Genomic DNA, 17,636 nt, shown 5'->3' with positions numbered 1-17,636 from the left:
GGAAAGCAACCCAAAGGGATGAGATGCCTCTCCAACCTCAAGTGACTCTTGAGCCACTTGAGAAGTGGGGCATGGACTTTGTGGGTCCAATCAATCCCTCTTCGAGGCAAAGATCCTACATCATTGTGTGTACTGACTACTTGACAAAGTGGGCAGAGACTAAAGCAATCAAAGCAGCAACAGAAGAGAAGGTGGTCGAGTTCTTAAGAGAGAACATCTTCTACAAGTTTGGCTACCCAAGAGACCTGGTGACCGATCAAGGGAGCCAGTTCACATCCAACTTGGTTGAAGACTTACTGGCCCATCACAAGATCACGCATAGGACTTCCACTCCCTATCATCCTCAAGCAAATGGGCAGGTGGAAGTCACCAATAGAGCATTAGAAGGGATCTTGACCAAAGTGGTGAGCAACAACATAAAAGATTGGGCAGATCGCCTGGTTGAGGCCACATGGGCTTACAACACCACTTGGAAGACCACCACCGGCTTCACACCTTATGAGCTGGTCTATGGGAAGAAAGCTTTGCTGTCCATTGAGTTTGAGTATAACACTTTGAGGATGGCAGCTCAGCTGGACCTAGATCTTAGCCATGCACAACAAGAAAGGTTGCTGCAGCTGAATGGCCTGGATGAGCACCGCATGCAGGCCCTCCTTCACTCAGAAGTGGTTCAACTTCAGAGGAAGGTGTGGCATGACCAACATCTCCATGACAAGCAATTTCAGCCGGGAGATTGGGCTTTATTGTATGATTCCAGATACAAAGATTTCAAGGGGAAGTTGAGAACCAGATGGCTAGGACCATATACAGTGGAGAAGTGCCATGACAATGGATCTGTCCTCATTCGAACCATTGATGAGGAAGCCATTCCCATGCTTGTCAATGGGCATCGATTGAAGATCTACAGGAGACCTCTCTCAAGACAAGAGTTTATCAAAACTATGGAGAAATCTGTATTGGTCATAGAGAAGGGTTTTGCCTCTGCCTCTGGCACACCCTGAAAGAAGATCTGAAAAAAAAAAAAAAAAAAAAAAAAAAAAGAGAAAAAAAAAGAAAAAAGAAATAAAGATCCTTGGGTGAAAACCTCTCTGAGGCGCCCAAGGCAGGTAGTAGGGGTGAAAACCTCATTGAGGCGCTCCTATTGCCTTTTCAAAAAAAAAAAAGAGAAAAGGTTGAAAAAGATCCTTGAGTGAAAACCTCTCTGAGGCGCTCAGGGCAGGTAGCAAGGGTGAAAACCCCTTTGGGGCGCCCCTGTTATCTTTTCAAAAAAAAAAAAGGAAGAAAAAAGAAAAAAATAATAAGCACAATATGAAAATTGCATGCAGGTTGCAGATGTTCTATGGAGGAGAAGAAGCCTCTTCAATCACAGCCAAGGGTCCTTATCATGCTGTCAAGGAACCTCATCAGTACCTCCTCCAAGAGCACCCATGTTTTTCAAGGTATGTGCAATTTTATCATGGTTTGAATCTTCTACAGGAAGCTACTGTCTTTCTACAGGAAGGCACAGTCTTTCTACAGGAGGGCGCAGTCTTTCTACAGGAAGGCGCAGATTTTCTACAGGAAAGTGCAGACTTTCTACAGGAAGGCCGAACTTTCTACAGGAAGCTCTGTGTTCTACAGGAAACTTCCTGTAGAAGTTTGGGACGGCCAAAAATTTGTTTCAAATGGAGATCTAGCGGCTGAGGAATGGGTTGGATGCATGCATGCCACTGATTGGCACCCCTGAACATTGCTGTAACCTTGCTCCACCATCCTCGTCACCATGCAACTAAGATCCCTGCACCAGCAAACCAGATCAATGAGTTCTTGTGGTAAAGCCATTTGTCAAAGAAAAGCAAGCACCGAGAGCTCATACCACATCCATGTCGAGCATCAGAAGCTCCGGGAGCGTGATCAGAAGATTCCATCCATCGTCGTGCAGCATGCACCCAAGGAGGCGAGACTGTTACAAGGCACCCCGCAGGAATCCTGTAACAGTCAAACCTGCATGAGTGGATACCATTCACAGCACCGCCCTCTGCAAGCAAAACACGGGCGCAGGCAACCAGAGCATCCACTCCATCGCCAGCATCCTGTAACCATGAGCCTCCGGGACTGTGTAAGCCGCATGCAGTAGGTAGATCCACTCCCCGTCGTCCAAAAACCGAAAAATCGTGTGCAGTCGCGCGCAGGTAAGTGTCTCAACCCTTCCTTCCACCAAATCGCATGAGTATTACTTTGATTTGTTTTGCATGGCGTAGAAATGAATGGTTGAGCGGCCGTATGGCCAGTTGACTGGCCACGTCGGCTAGTTATGGTATAGTCAGATGCTTGGGTGGCAGCCACGACAAAGAAAATACGCAGCACGCACGTGAGGATAGTCCCGTCAACCGAGAAACGAGTTTAACCGAAAAGGGCGGCGGCAGATCTGTGGGAATGAATGCGGCAGCGAGTGAATATGCAGGTGAATGATGGGTGACGTCGCCCAACGGTTCGTCGGGAATAGCTCACCCCCGCGCCACGAGCTGCGCCGATTCAAAATCTAATCGGCTAGATTATGCGCATGTATTCATCAACCTCCACTTCAAAACTCGAGTGGCTCTTCTGATTTCCTCTAAACGTTGATACGCCGAGCTTTCGGCTACCAGAACACCGGTGAAGCACCTCTCGACCACTGGCCAACTACAGTCCTCCCCGAAGTTTGCACACTACTCCTACAGGAACGCAGTCCTACAGGAAGTAGTCTCTACAGGAACGCGGTTCTACAGGAAGGTGAATTCCTCACGTAAGAAAAGGTGGCAGAAAAAAGGTAACCCTGAAACTCCTTCCGCAATTGGCTTTCAAAGGTGGCAAGATCATTATTCACAGTCTGCTCATAAAAATATCGGATTGCTGTGCCTATACTATCGCTTCTACAGGATAGCAGTATAATTAGACTGTGTTTTGTGAATTGTATGCATGCTCCGCCTAAAATAGACCGAATCTCCTTTGCATTTGCCACATTTAGTCAAAACCCCCGTGTTCATCATGCTGGGTGGGTTTATCAGGCGAGAACCCACAGATTCCACCAAATTAAGGAGAAACCCGGCAGTGGTAGAGCTCTTCACCAGAGCACAATGGATGCCTTTTTGTGATAAGCTGCAGGGCTACGATGATGAAGTAGCCGAGGAATTCTTGCAGGCTTTGAAGCCTAAATCCCAGACACTGGCCACAATAAGCTTCAGAGGTTTAAGCCTCAAACTCACCCCAGAACATATCAGTCGGATCACAGAACTCCCTATGGGTCTGTCGTGGGATAAAGAAGAGTGAAAGCAGAGCCAGCAAGCAAAGAAAGAATTCTTTCCACCTGAGGAAGAATTCTCGGAGGATAAAAACGGGGTGAGAAGAACGAGTTTATCACCACCTTGGAATGAAGTCAGTTTGCAAATCATGAAATATATTACTTGTGAAGGCCGGTTCAGCATCGTGTATGCATATCACTTTCGGTTACTCACTGAGTTGAGGCACCGAATTGACCTTCCTGTAGAGCAAAAACTGAGCATCCCTCATTATCTCCTGCAGTCCCTAATGGAGTGTGCTACAAAGCTAAGAGAGGGCATACCTGATCAGATAGCCCACCATGGGTTGATAAAATTACTTGTGGAGGATGCACTGCACTCATATAAAGTTCCCCTCTCCTGGGAGTCATTTAGGAATCTAACACGAGATGGGTACATTAAAATGTTGATCGAAGATAGTGGCTCCTCCAGCAGTGAAGACAAGGAAGCAGTGGCTGAGGAAAAGAAGGACGAAGAAAAGGGTGGCACACCGATCCTGTCAGCAAGGGAAAAGAGGATGAAAGGCAGAATGGACAAAGTTGAGGTAGTCCACGTCAGCCCAAGTACCTCAACAGCACCTGCAACCAAAGCAAAAAGAAAAATTCAGGCAGGTAAGCAAGCAAAGACGGACACACCTGTACCTATAGGAAAATAGAAGCAGGCTTCTACAGGAAGCCCGAAAATCACTAAGGAACAGACTTGTATAGGAAGTCCGGAAACAAAGACACAGGCTTCTACAGGAAGCCCAAAGACTCAAGAAAAGGCTCCTACAGGGAGCCCAAAACCGGTCAAGAAAGGGTCTTCTACAGGAAGCCCAAAAGTGCTGAAGGAAAATGCTTCTACAGGAAGCCCGAAATTGCAGAAACAGGCTTCTACAGGAAGCCCCAAAAAGGTAAAAACCAAAGAAAAGGAGGTGGATATTCTGGCACGGGAGGCAGCAGCTGTATTAGCTGGCCTCAATACGCCACCTAAGCCGAAAGACAAGAGGAAGAGGGAGACTCCTCTGTACTTTAAGGCTCAGAGAAGTGTTAGGATAAAGACGGGCAAGCCACAGGCGCAATCCAGCAGCCCGATCGTCATCGAAGATACACCTACTTCTCCCAAAGAAAAGTCACCCTCCAAGGTCACAGTCACCTACGAGAAGGGGAGTCCAAAGAAAAATACATGGCAGGAAAAGTTAGAAAAAACTCAGCTACAGGAAGCAGAAAACGTTCTACAGGATACTCTGGCCCGGCTACAGGAAACAGAAAAGAGGGAAGGAGAAGGACCCTCATCACCAAGGGAGGGTGAGGCATAACTGCCTGAAGAGATAGCAAGAGAACACATACCAGAACCTAGCCCTTCGCCCAATCTGAATTCATATTACACCTTTTTAGAGGCGGGCAAAATCATACCGCAAAAATTCACCGTGCCTCTATTTTTTGAAATAGAGAAAGAAAGAGTCCGTTCCCACACATGGATGCAGATCGCCAAATCAAAGGGTGTGGCAGACATAGGCCCTCTACAGGATCAACTCAGGGAGGTCAGGAGTGAATTCACCATGGCTAAACATGTGGCTAGTTTCCAGCAGGCACTTCTACAGGAAGAAAATCAAAAGTTACGGTTGCAGCTACAAGAACTAAAGGCAGGGGCAGGAACATCCTCCAAGGACATCACAAATGAACAAGAAGGCAAAAAGGAGCTGACCACCAGTCTTGAGGAGCCAATGACACTTCTACAGGAAGCAGAACAACAGACAAGAATTGAAGTGCAAGCCTTAAAGGAACAGTTGCAACAAAAGGAAGCACAATTGGCCTGCATGGCCAGTTGGGCCATGGAAGCAATTCAGTGCAGAACGCTCACAAAATCCTATGGATTGTTTTTAAAAGATTAGTGGCTTCAGTTCCAAATAAACACCTTGGCCCAAAGAGGTATTGCACACATCGAAAACCCACAACAATTTTCTGAATTATGCACTACTAGTTCGGCAGAAGACAAAGCCAAATTGGCAGAGTTTTACCTCCACAACTTGGCTTTGCCTGATGAAGTCTCATGCGATCCCAACATTGCCTTGGGTGATATGCAATTGATGGCCCTTGCCTCATGGTTCAACCATGAAGATCAAAGAGCAGCTGAAGCAAAATTGGTCATGAACCAAGAAGTGATGGAACCACTGTTCATTAGGCCGGAACTAGAGGACCCGGTGGCACTCATCTCAACCCACCAACAGTTGGCTACGGATCCCACAGCTTCCTTGAGGTTTATGGACCAACAAGCCCAGGCCATAGCTCACTTTGAAGACATGGAAAGGTTGTTGGGAGAAAGTGCTACCCAGGCTTGTGCACGCAGATGGAATACCATGGCCCACAGCTTGAAAATTCGGGAGTACCATACCCCCATCCGGATGAGAGAAGCTTTGGCAAGGGTTGACCTTTACAAGAAGTCCATGAAAAGCCTCCAGGCCAACTGGATTGGCCTTAAACTCAGTCCACCACTATTGCTAGGATTGACTGAAGGAAATACAAAGGAAGATGACAGTCAACAATGGGAAGAGGTAAACAGAAAAGCAGGGTTTCACATCTACAGAGAGGACCCTACCACAGAGCCTTGGGATGCAAGAGAAGTAGTGAAAGTAATGAAAGATGAGGACTTGGACTAAGTTGCTCAAGGATGAGCAAATAGTTTAGCTGGGGGGTGATGATGAGCCCCAATTTTTGGTATAATTTGGGCTCATTTGGCCTACTTGTTTTGCTCAAACCATTCACTTTTTACTGCTTATGCATGCATTTCTTAGTTTATTCATGTTCTTTGTAGGAAGAAGGGTAGACACTTTATCTACGTGACTAATGCATTATGATTTCAGGTTTTTGCATTAAAAGGGAGAAAAGACCACGTGAAAAGGAGACAAGGAGACAATGAGGTGGCACTGCTGGTTTTTAGGAGAGGATGTCCACAGTCTTGGGACCCTCCTCGTGATTCCCACCATAGCTCCGAGCTCCAATCCATCTCCCCACCAAGCTTAGAAGCAGCCAGCTGTTCTACAGGAACAGCAGCTATCACTGTTCTACAGGAACAGCAATTATGACTGTCCTACAGGATCAGCAGTCTAAACTTCAGTTGGACAGCCGAGCTCCTAAAATCAAGGACACCTGTTGGATGATCGTTTTTCATAAGTATGGAGGCTGTAGCCTTTGATAGGTTGTTGAAACTCTCGCATTACTATTGTAATTTTTGAGCACAGCTCGGTCTTTGTTCCTTTTTGTAAGCCAATTTGGCATGACATCAGATTATGAATAAAGAAGGCAGATTTTGATCTAGTTCTGAGTTTTTTTCAAGGAGCTATAGCTCTCAGGTTAGGGCCCAACCTGAGAGCAATAGATCTCCTCAGTGTTGTAATGTGTTTGCATTTCGTTCCAGCACTTTGAGTTTGTTTATTTTCACATGGAATTCGAATTCACAGTTTGGTAATTTAGTCGTTTTCATGAGCATAGATAGGACTAGTTTATGGTTGAATTGATTTCGGTTGTTTAGTTAGATTAGCAGGTTGATAATACATTGGAGCTCCAGCAAAAAGGTTGAGAAGGTCTCCACTGCCATCTCTGTTTGGAGATTGGAGTGCAGCCCATACCAGCCACAAAAATACGCAGTTCTTCACGTTATACATGCTGCAACATAGTCTCGTTTATGATAGATCTTTCCATGCACTTCACTCTTGCACCATACACCTTCATCACTGCTTCATGCACATTCCTCTACACGCTTTATCTTGCTATTCATTGAGTTCAGGTAGCTTAGGTTAATGAATTTTCATCTTGGTGACAGTCATAAGCCATTTGTTTCATTTACACTGCTTTTCGTCATTCTATTACCTCCTTCTTCGTCTTGATCATGCATACAACCACATTCTTGACCTCTGTTATGCTCTGTTATCTCCCAAACTCCTCCACTCCTCACATAACTCCATCATTTAGACATTTCGTTGTCATAACCTTTCATCCATCAACCCACTTTACACACTCGTTCTCCATCCTACTTCTCCACTCCTGAGCCATCACCAGCCTTATTCCTACCTTACACATCTCCCCCTACCATTCCATCACTCCTCCATCACTTCAAACACCCACGGTAGGTCATCCTGTAGCAATTTGTAGACTTCCTGTAGAAACCCCTGCGTTTCCTGTAGAATCCCCTGCAGACATCCTGTAGGAGGCCACTCACTCGGTTGCTGAGCCTCTGAACGTGAGGAACCTCTGTGGATTGATGCTAAGGATCTCTGGGGACCTCTCCTAGCCTCCCCAACCTTTCCCAAGCTTTCCTTCCTTCCGCATCACATCTGCACAACCAAACCCTAATAAGCACAAAATCACAATCACTCCATCCACTTAAAGAAAAAATACAAAAACATGTCTTTTAAGATGCAAGTAGATTAGATTCATGCATTTTCACTTATTAGAAGTAATGGCATCATTGGTAGAAGTTTCCTTCACATTCTTTGCATCATAGAGGTTAGACTAGTTAAATTAGGGTTTCCTAGGGTTTCCATGTTTTGATTTGCTTTCAGTTCATTTTTGCCAAGTAGATTAGTCTTCTTTGAGCTAGCTTTCGTCCATCATTGATAAAGCTTCTTCTGTGAGCCTATAGAAGTTGGCTTGAGCCCTAGCGGACTTGTGCCAGCTGGCCAAGTGACAGCTGCGACAAGAGCTAGTACTTGTGCATACAGCACCGTCGCTTCCAAGTTTGTACGAACTACCGGGTTGATAAAATTAAGAGACAGGAAGCCCCAGTAGTTGTAGCATTATTGCTACAATACTGGAGCTCACCAAATACTACATGCACTTAAAAAATGGCGACCTTACCGAATGGGAAGACTCTTCAAGGATGAGGATGTGGAAGCATTGTTTTGTGCTATTTATATTATCCAACCAGATTGGATAAACGAAGAAAGGGATGAATGGAAGAAGGACGAAGAATTATGGCCACTTATTCAAAAGTTGCAAAAGATCCCAATTCAAACAATATTGCCAGAAATTGAAGAGGAAGGAAAAATCATACTGGAACCTGGAGAAATCACAGAAACAAGAACCCGACAGCTACGAAATCAATAAATTTCAGAGTATCTCATCAAGTGGAAGAACTTACCCGCTGAAGATTCCACATGGGAGGATAAGAATTTTATATAGAAGCATCAAGAACTACTCAAGCGTTGAGGACAACGCGTTTTGAAGGAGAGGGGCATGTTAGGCCCCTATACTACTAGTGTAACCCCTTATTGTTATTAGTATAACCCACTTATTATATTGTTGTACCCATGTAGTGCGCATATTGTTACTATTGTGCGCCATAGAAGCCCACTATTGTTATTATTGTGCCCTTACATTATTATTGTTATGTCAGCTCTGATTATGTTATGACCCCTTAGACTCCTATATATAGAAAGGAGGTCTTTTCATTTGTATCATCCAAGAATTGTTCATTTATGTAATGTAAAGGAGGTTTCCCCCTCGAAGAGGCTGAATTCTAAGTTGTTGATCTATCTTTTCTATCTTTTCTTGAGCTGGTTTCATAACAAGTGCTCGACGCTGCCTTTGGTCAGCTCGACCCTCTATCTTCTGTCTTCTTTTGCTTCACTGTCTTCCTTTGGTTTTTCTCTGTCTTCTTCCTTTTCCTTCCCGTCTTCCTCTTTGTGTGTCTTCTTTTCTCTGTTCATGGCTTTAAAGCCATTCAAACTCATGGCCATTTAGTTCCCCTTCCACCTCCATCAGGTCACCTACTGCAGTTGCGTTTGGAGTTCCCTGTTCGACGTCATCACCAGGATCACAAGGAGTGGCCACATGTCCTCATGTAAACTATGCCAGCTTGCTTCGTCAGTTCAATTCTTCGGTTACGTCGTGGAATGAGTCTTTCGCCACCGTGGCGGTCAAAGCTGACCTCAAATTCTTCTAAATCGTGGCGTATTCCCTCCTTAAATCTGGTCTTGCCATCGGGCAGGATGTCAACCGTTAGATTTGGATCCCCTAGATCCAATGCCATCCGCTCATTTCGCGCAGTTGACTTGCTCGACTATTAGCACACGATGAGTGGTAGTTTTCTCTCTTCTCCGCTTGCCATGCGTCGTCCGCTGAGTGGAATCACTCTGTTTTTGCCAATTCCACTTACCGCTTCAGGGTGCCCCTGATCAATACTGTTGGTTTTTTGGAGCGAGGGTCCCGCCTAGTCCTTTAGCTTTTTCCCCACGGTTCTCCTGGCTCTCCATGTGACCAAGCACTCGGGGCTTCTCCATTTCGAGGGTTTTCGCCCAACAATGTGTGATTAGAACTTAGTGGTATTGCTAATCGCGCATCAAAAACTCCCTCCGTTTCCCGATCCGGGCCCCTAGGGGCTAGTTTTGCCTCCCGCACAGTCTCCATGGGCCTTGGTCAGCGTGCTTTGACCGAGGCCCTCATCGTTCCACGCTGGCTATTAACTACCACTATTTTTAGAGGTGTTTTTGTTCGCTGCTCTCAATTCTTAGAAGTTTGTCCTGACCTGGTACAGCCATGGTTCTTTTGATTATTATTCATGGATCCAATTCAAATCATAGCCTTCACACTGAAAATATTTTGGACCACCAAAAGTTGGTTTTTAAGCATCGACTAAGTGAGGGTATTGTTTTCTCACGTGCCTAATCTCAATCCACTTTGCACTGCTCAGCTTTAAACTTTTGAGCCCAATCCTGAGGTACTCCACATCTCCCCTGCGCATCGTCCTTACCTTCCTATCCAGCACTGTGTCTTCCTGCAATTCATTAAGATATTCACGTAGCAGGTCATCAATAGAAGGCAATTGACTTTGCTCTTCAGGGTCCTCAATCATTGAAGGTTCAAACAATCTCAATCAATCTGCATTTACGACTGAGTAGATGTGCACGTAAGCTGGTAGATCAAGGCGAAAAGCATGTTCACCAATCTTCTCAAGTATCCTAAAGGGTCCATACTTGATAGGCTTTAGCTTTTTACCTTCACCTTACATCCTGTCCTTGATGATATACAACCAGACCTGGTCACCAACTTGAAAACTATGCTCCATCTGATCCCTGTCATGCCTAGCCTTGTATTTAGCTTGGCTCTTTTCCAGTTGTTCCTGTACTGCCTAGTGGATCCCCTGGATCTGTTCAATGAACCTAGTTGCCTTGTCCACGTCACTGTGTCTATCAACCATGGTATCTTTACCAAAGACAAAATCCAAAGGAGTCCTTAGTGTGAAACCAAAACAGGTCTCAGAAGGAGATATCTGTGTAGAAGAATGCTTTGCTCTGTTGTAAGCATGCTGCACATAACACAAATGTTCATTCCAAAGCTTAGGATGTTTGCTGCAATATCCTCTCAGTAACTAGATCACTATCTTGTTAACCACTTTTGTCTGGCCATAAGTTTGTGGGTGAAAAATTGTGCTTTTATTCAGTTTGGTGTCCATTAGTTCCCACGGACTTGACAAAAAATTCCCCACAAATCGGGTGTCTTGATCAGATACAATAGAAGTGGGTAATCCAAAATGAACCCATACATGTTCAAAGAACAAATTTGCAGTCTGTTCAACTGTAATTTGTTTATTACAAGGTATCAAAATACACATTTTGATGAACCTATCCACAACAACATATAGATAATCATGACCTTTCCTAGATTTAGGCAGTCTTCCAACAAAATCCATGGAAACACTTTCCCAAGGGTGAGAAGGAACTGGCAATGGAGTGTACAAGCCTAGTTTTCTATTACAGGGCTTGCTTTTAGCACACATAGCACACCCTCTTACATATCTAGAAACTGTCTCACTCATTTTCGGCCAATAACAAAACCTTTGTAGCTATGCAACTATTTTACTTATCCCAAAGTGACTTGATATTAGAGAAGTGTGTGCTTCCCTAATTATCTTTATTTTCTCAGTTTGTGGAATACAGAGTTTCCCACAATGGTATAAGAGTTGGTCCTTCACATGATAATTCAATTCTTCTATTCTTTTACCTTGACTCAAAGTTGCATATACATCTTTAAAGTCCATATCTTGAGCATTTTGTTCAATGTAGCTTTCATGTAGCACAAAATTATGCTTAAGTATGGTAGATGCATTTATAATGGGTCTAGATAACATATCTACAACTTTGTTATGTATGCCTTTTTTATATCTGATGACTAAATGAAAATGTTGTAGAAAATCCATCGATCTGTAATGTCTTGATTGCTGCAACTTAGTTTGGGAGTGTAGATATTGAAGTGGTTGATGATTAGTATGTAATACTATCTCTTTGCCCATTAAGTAACGTTTCCAAGTTTTCACACTTTGAACTAATGCATACAATTCTTTATCATATGTAGGATAGTTAACTACTGCATGATTAAAAGTCTCAGAATCATAGCATATGGGTTTACCGTGCTGTGTCAACAATGCTCCCATGTCATAGTCACTGGCATCTGTTTGGATCTCAAATGGTCTTTGTAGATCAGGCAGTGCTAGTTCAGGTGATGTACTAATTTTTTCTTTCAAAGTGTCAAAGGCTTTCTGATGTTTCCCTCCCCACTGAAACACCTTGTTTAATCTTGTTAAAGCATGTAAGGGAGCTGCAATTGAGGAAAATTTAGAAATGAACTTCCTCCAATATTGTGCTGCTCCTAAGAAGCTTCTTACTTCTGTAGCAGACTTGAGTTTAGGCCAATTTACAATGACTGCCACTTTAGAGGGATCTATTTTCAATTCACTACTCCCTACTATATGACCCAAGTAATTTAGGGATGTTTTTCCAGATTCACATTTTGAGAGTTTAGCATAAAGGTTTTGTCTTTTCAAAACATCTAGTGTCTGCTTAACATGCTTTAAATGTTCTTCCCATGTTTTACTAAAAATCAAAATGTAATCCAAGTACACAATAACAAAATCTTTAGACATAGTTACAGGAGAATCCACAATAAAAACTTATTTTCCGTCAACATTTCAAATCCCAACTGGGATCCATCATCAAGAAAAGGTCTGAGCACATCATTCATTAATCTCAAGAAAGTAGTTGAAGCATTAGTTAAGCCAAAAGGCATAACCAGACATTCATACAATCCATGCTTTGTTTTGAAAGAAGTCTTCCATGCATCTTGTTCTGCAACCTTGACCTGATGGTATCCACTGTGCAAATCTAGCTTGGTGAAATAAACAGTTTCCTTCAATTGATCTAAAAGATCATCTATGAGAGGAAGGGGATAACGATTTTTTATTGTTATCTTATTCAGTGCTCGGTAGTCAATGCACATTCTCCACAAACCATCTTTCTTTCTCACCAAAATGATTGGTGACCCACATGGTGATGTGCTAGGCCTGATGAACCCCTTCTTGAGCAACTCATGCACATGCTTCTTAATTTCAGCATTCTCTAAAGCAGATAACCTATACATTCCAATGTTAGGCAATGGAACATGTTGCTGCAAAATAATATCATGTACTATTTCCTTTTTGGAGTGGTAGACCTTTAGGTTCTTGAAATAAGACATGATACTCTAAAAAAACCTTTTCTATATCAGTTTGCTGTTCAAGATTACATCCCTCAAATACATTGGTTTTATTAGGTTTCTTTTCCTTTACAACCATCAGTAAGAATTGTTTGCATAAATTTATCATTCTTTTCATTTGCCCTGAGTTTATGAGAGTATAATTATTCTTGAGCTTATGAGCTCTTACAAAGTATTCAATTCCATCTTTAACTAGTAGATACTTGTTCTCAACTCTATATAAGATAGCCATCCTATCATACCAGTAAGGGCTTCCTAAGACAATTCCACATATATCCAAAGGAATTATGTCTAACTCAACCTCATCTACAAATTCTAACCCAAAAGAAAACTTGAGTTTGCACTGTCTAGTCACTTGTAGTTGTGCTTTATCATTCAACCATCCTAATGGGTATGGTTTCTTGTGAGGTGTAGTTTCTAATCCCAATCTATTTACAATTGCTTTGGAAATTAGATTTACTTGTGAGCCACTATCAAACAAAGTATCAATCTTTTGATATTTGGAAACAACTCAAATATGGAAAAGCTCATGTATTTTTCTCTCATTTTCTTCATCAATAACTGATTGAGCAAAATTACTGGTAGATGCTTTAGAATTCTTACCTTTTATACCTGTGGTTGCAATAGTTGTTTCATCTCCCGAGTCTGACCCCAAATCCTTTTGAATAGCTGTAGCAGTGTTCTTCTTCTTGCCGTCAAATTTCTTAGGTCTCATCTCTGGATACAGAATCTAGCAATGCTCATCATGATGCCCATCCCTTTTACAGTGAGTGCATGAAGCTTTGCTTTTCTGTGCAGTGTTAGCCTTCCTTGCTTTCCACTTCTGCTTTCTTTTCTCCTTTCTCTTGCTTGCAGTGGGTTGGGTTGGTCCCCCAACTTCTGGATTTCCATTCTTTCCTCTAGCGTCTAGATGAGTAGCTTGTACAGATACCTCATCTATACTAGTGGGATTAAACATAAGGATGGTATGCCTCATGTAGCTGTGTAGACCACCAATTTACTTCAAAAGAGTTTCTGGTGAGTCTAGTGAGATTCCTAGAATCAATGCTCTCTTTATAAATTTTGAGTGTACCCTTGCACACTTTTCCCCTTCAACTGCTGAAGAGTTTGACAACTCATCATGTGTTAGGCCCCTATACTACTAGTATAACCCGTTATTGTTATTAGTACAACCCACTTATTATATTGATGTACCCATGTAGTGCCCATATTGTTATTATTGTGCCCCATAGAAGCCCACTATTGTTATTATTGTGCCCTTACATTATTATTGTTATTTCGGCTCTTATTATGTTATGACCCCTTAGACTCCTATATATACAAAGGAGGTCTTTTCATTTGTATCATCCAGGAATTGTTCATTTATGTAATGTAAAGGAGGTTGCCCCCTTGAAGAGGCTGAATTCTAAGGCGTTGATCTATATTTTCTATCTTTTTGTGAGCTGGTTTCATAACATTTGGTATCAGAGCTTTGGATTCTAGGGTTTCGCTACTCCAAACAGGTCATCGTGGAATTTTCGCTATAACTCTTTTTCTATGAAGTTTCAGAAGCTAAAAAATAAACCAATTTGAGAAGAAATCGTGTTGAACCTTCAGTCCAAATTTTAGATCTTTTTGCGCATTATTTCCAGAGATATGATCAGAGGAAGTTGGTCTTTTTGCAGACTCCTGAATTACATTCCAAACAGATGACCTGGGGAAAATCGTCATAAATTTCTCTCTGAGCATCAAATTGAAATTTCGTAAGAAGGTATAGAAAGAGGACAGACTGCAGTTTCTTGTGTATATTTTTTAGAGACAAAGGTTGAAACAATGACACGTGGAACTTCATACAAGTTCACTCTTCTGGAAAGGTCTATAATCAGGTCATCTTGGAAGATTGTGCATAACTCTTTTTTGGAGAATCCAATTTGGATCAGATTGGTGGCATTGGAAAGAGAACACAGAGGACTACTATAGGTCATAATTTCAAAACTTAAAGATCTGAAAGTACAAAGTTACAGTTGTTTCAAGATTGAGCTCGTAAAATCAAGAAAAAGCATGATGAGGAAGTTTGATGGCAAGGATCTAGTAAATTGGATACTTCAGATGGAGCAATATTTTGATCTACATGGTGTACCACTGTTACAAAAGATATGTATTGCATCTTCATATTTAGAACCAAATCAATTTTTATGGTATGAAGGGCTTGTTCTCGTAAACAACTTGTTATGTGGTCAATTTTCACGGAGGAAATGATAGCACATTATAAGGATACAAAGAGCAACACCTTCTTTAGAGCAACACCACAACAATTGGAAAGAGTAAAGGGGCTTTGTGACATAGTGGAAAGAAAAATTATGGAAACCAGGAAGCATACCCCTCACAATTATAAACATGGAAGTGCTATTTCTCCTAGCCTTCCACAACCTACAAGGATTACACCACAACAATTGGAAGAAAAAAGAGAAAAGGGGCTTTGTTACAATTGTGATAGCAAATGCACTAAAGGTCATAAGTGTGCTGAAAAGAAATTATTTTACATAGAATATGAAGAGGAGGAAGAAAAGGATCAAGAAACATCAAGAGAAGAAGATAGACACCGGGACCCCACCCCAGAGAAAGAAGAAATGAATCAGACAATATCTTGTAAAGCATTGGCAAGAATTACCACTCCTCAAACTCTCAAGATAGAAGGACATATCAAGAAGAAAAAGGTGCAAGAAGTGAAAGATCACACCGAGAAAGAAGAAATGAATCCAACCATATCTTGTGATTCATTGGTCGAAATTACCACTCCTCAAACTATCAAGATAGAAGGACATACCAAGAAGAAAAATGTTCAAGAAGTGAAAGATCACATCGAGCATCAAGAAATGAATCTGGCCATATCTTGTAAAGGATTGGAAGAAAATACCACTCCTCAAACTCTAGAGATAAAAGGACATATCAAGAAGAAAAAGGTTCAAGTAGTGAAAGATCACATCAAGCATCAACAACAAGTTCTCCAATTTTTAAAGGATAATGCCACTTCGGTGCAAAATCAAATGAAACAATAGGTAGATCAACATTGTAGTGAAAAGAAATTTGATGTAGGTGATTGGGTATTTTTACTACTACATCTCAAGCAAGCTATTTATGAGAAGGAAACATTGGCAATACTACATGCACTTAAAAAATGGCGACCTTACTGAATGGGAAGACTCTTCAAGGATGAGGATGTGGAAGCATTGTTTTGTGCTTTTTCTATTATCCAACCAAATTGGATAAACGAAGCAAGGGATGAATGGAAGAAGGACGAAGAAGTATGGCCACTTATTCAAAAGTTGCAAAAGATCCCAATTCAAACAATATTGCTAGAAATTGAAGAGGAAGGAAAAATCATATTGGAACCTGGAGCAGTCACAGAAACAAGAACCTGACAGCTACGAAATCGATCAATTTCAGAGTATCTCATCAAGTGGAAGAACTTACCCACTGAAGATTCCACATGGGAGGACAAGAATTTTATACAGAAGCATCAAGAACTACTCAAGCATTGAGGACAACGCTTTTTGAAGGAGAGGGGCATGTTAGATACTACTAGTGTAACCCCTTATTGTTATTAGTACAACCCACTTATTATATTGATGTACCAGTGTAGTGCCCATATTGTTACTATTGTGCCCCATATAAGCCCACTATTGTTATTATTGTGCCCTTACATTATTATTGTTATGTCGGCTCTGATTATGACCCCTTAGACTCCTATATATAGAAAGGAGGTCTTTTCATTTGTATCATCCAAGAATTGTTCATTTATGTAATGTAAAGGAGGTTACCCCCTCAAAGAGGCTGAATTCTAAGGCGTTGATCTATATTTTCTATCTTTTTGTGAGCCAGTTTCATAACATCATGGCTTGTTGCATGTAGGCCAATGGATGGAACTTCTTTTTGATTGCAAAAACAAAGTCACTCTAGATAGAGATAGTCTTACCATGTCTTTTCATATCAGCTTGGGTTTTGCCTTCCCACCAAACCAAGGCAGTGCCTCCTGGGTGTAGTCTTGCCGGCTAAATCTTGCTCTTGTTTGAGTCGATGTTCTGTACTCTACAATACACATCAATTTGTCTAATCTAATTTTCCAGCTTTTCGACATTTAGCTCTCCCTCATATATAGGCAAGTCAAATTTAACATCTAGCTTGATCAAAGATGCTTTCTTATTATGCACAGGACTATTAGGAGGTGTGAGAAAGCTTTCCTCTTTCCCCTTTCCTTTGGAGTGGTCTTGGAAGTGAGACTCATCTTCTTCTTTATCTTGTTTAGAACCTGATGAATCTTCATCCTTATGCTTTCTAAAGTCCCTATACATTTCTTCTACCATAGACTTTATAGCTAGGAAACTTTCTATGAATTGAGGGTCTGGCCCCATAGAACCTTCCTCTGACATTGTCAGCCGAGGATAGACTCTCCCAATTTCAGGATTAGTTTAGACCAACTCTCCTTCTCCTAATTTGACCTTTGATCTAGTGAGCATTCAACAGCTAAACCAATCACAAGCTCATCTAACCTTACAGCCTAAAGCTCTGATACCACTTGATCTGATAATCACCCTATGAGTGACCTCAGTTAAGATTTATTACATGAAGGTATTACAGACTCATGTGCTGGTGTGTGTGTCTATGTTATTTAGGCAACGGATCGATCAGATTGAAAATACACAGACACTTGAAATGGAAAGACAACAGAAAAATATAGCAAGCAAAGACAAGAACACAACAAATTAATAAGGAGTTCACCCTATCCTCCAGGGCTACACCTCTAGTCCAGCTCTCAGTGGTGGCCTTTTTTTATTGTGTCTTAAGCAGAGAATTA

The 17,636-nt window shown here is 41.9% G+C and overlaps 1 pseudogene; it reads left to right on the top strand.

Moving 5' to 3' along the window:
* The first annotated feature begins 9,348 nt into the window (after positions 1–9,348).
* LOC149235429 (O-fucosyltransferase 23 pseudogene) overlaps positions 9,349–17,636 on the top strand; it is a 38,113-nt pseudogene continuing 29,825 nt past the window's right edge.

Source organism: Pinus tabuliformis, chromosome 8 (assembly GCF_031772625.1).
Source record: "Pinus tabuliformis cultivar Carrire ecotype Pingquan chromosome 8, CPIR1, whole genome shotgun sequence".
NCBI classification, from domain to species: Eukaryota; Viridiplantae; Streptophyta; class Pinopsida; order Pinales; family Pinaceae; genus Pinus; species Pinus tabuliformis.
Note: the sequence above shows the minus strand (reverse complement) of the source record. Positions and strands in the feature narration are given on the sequence as shown.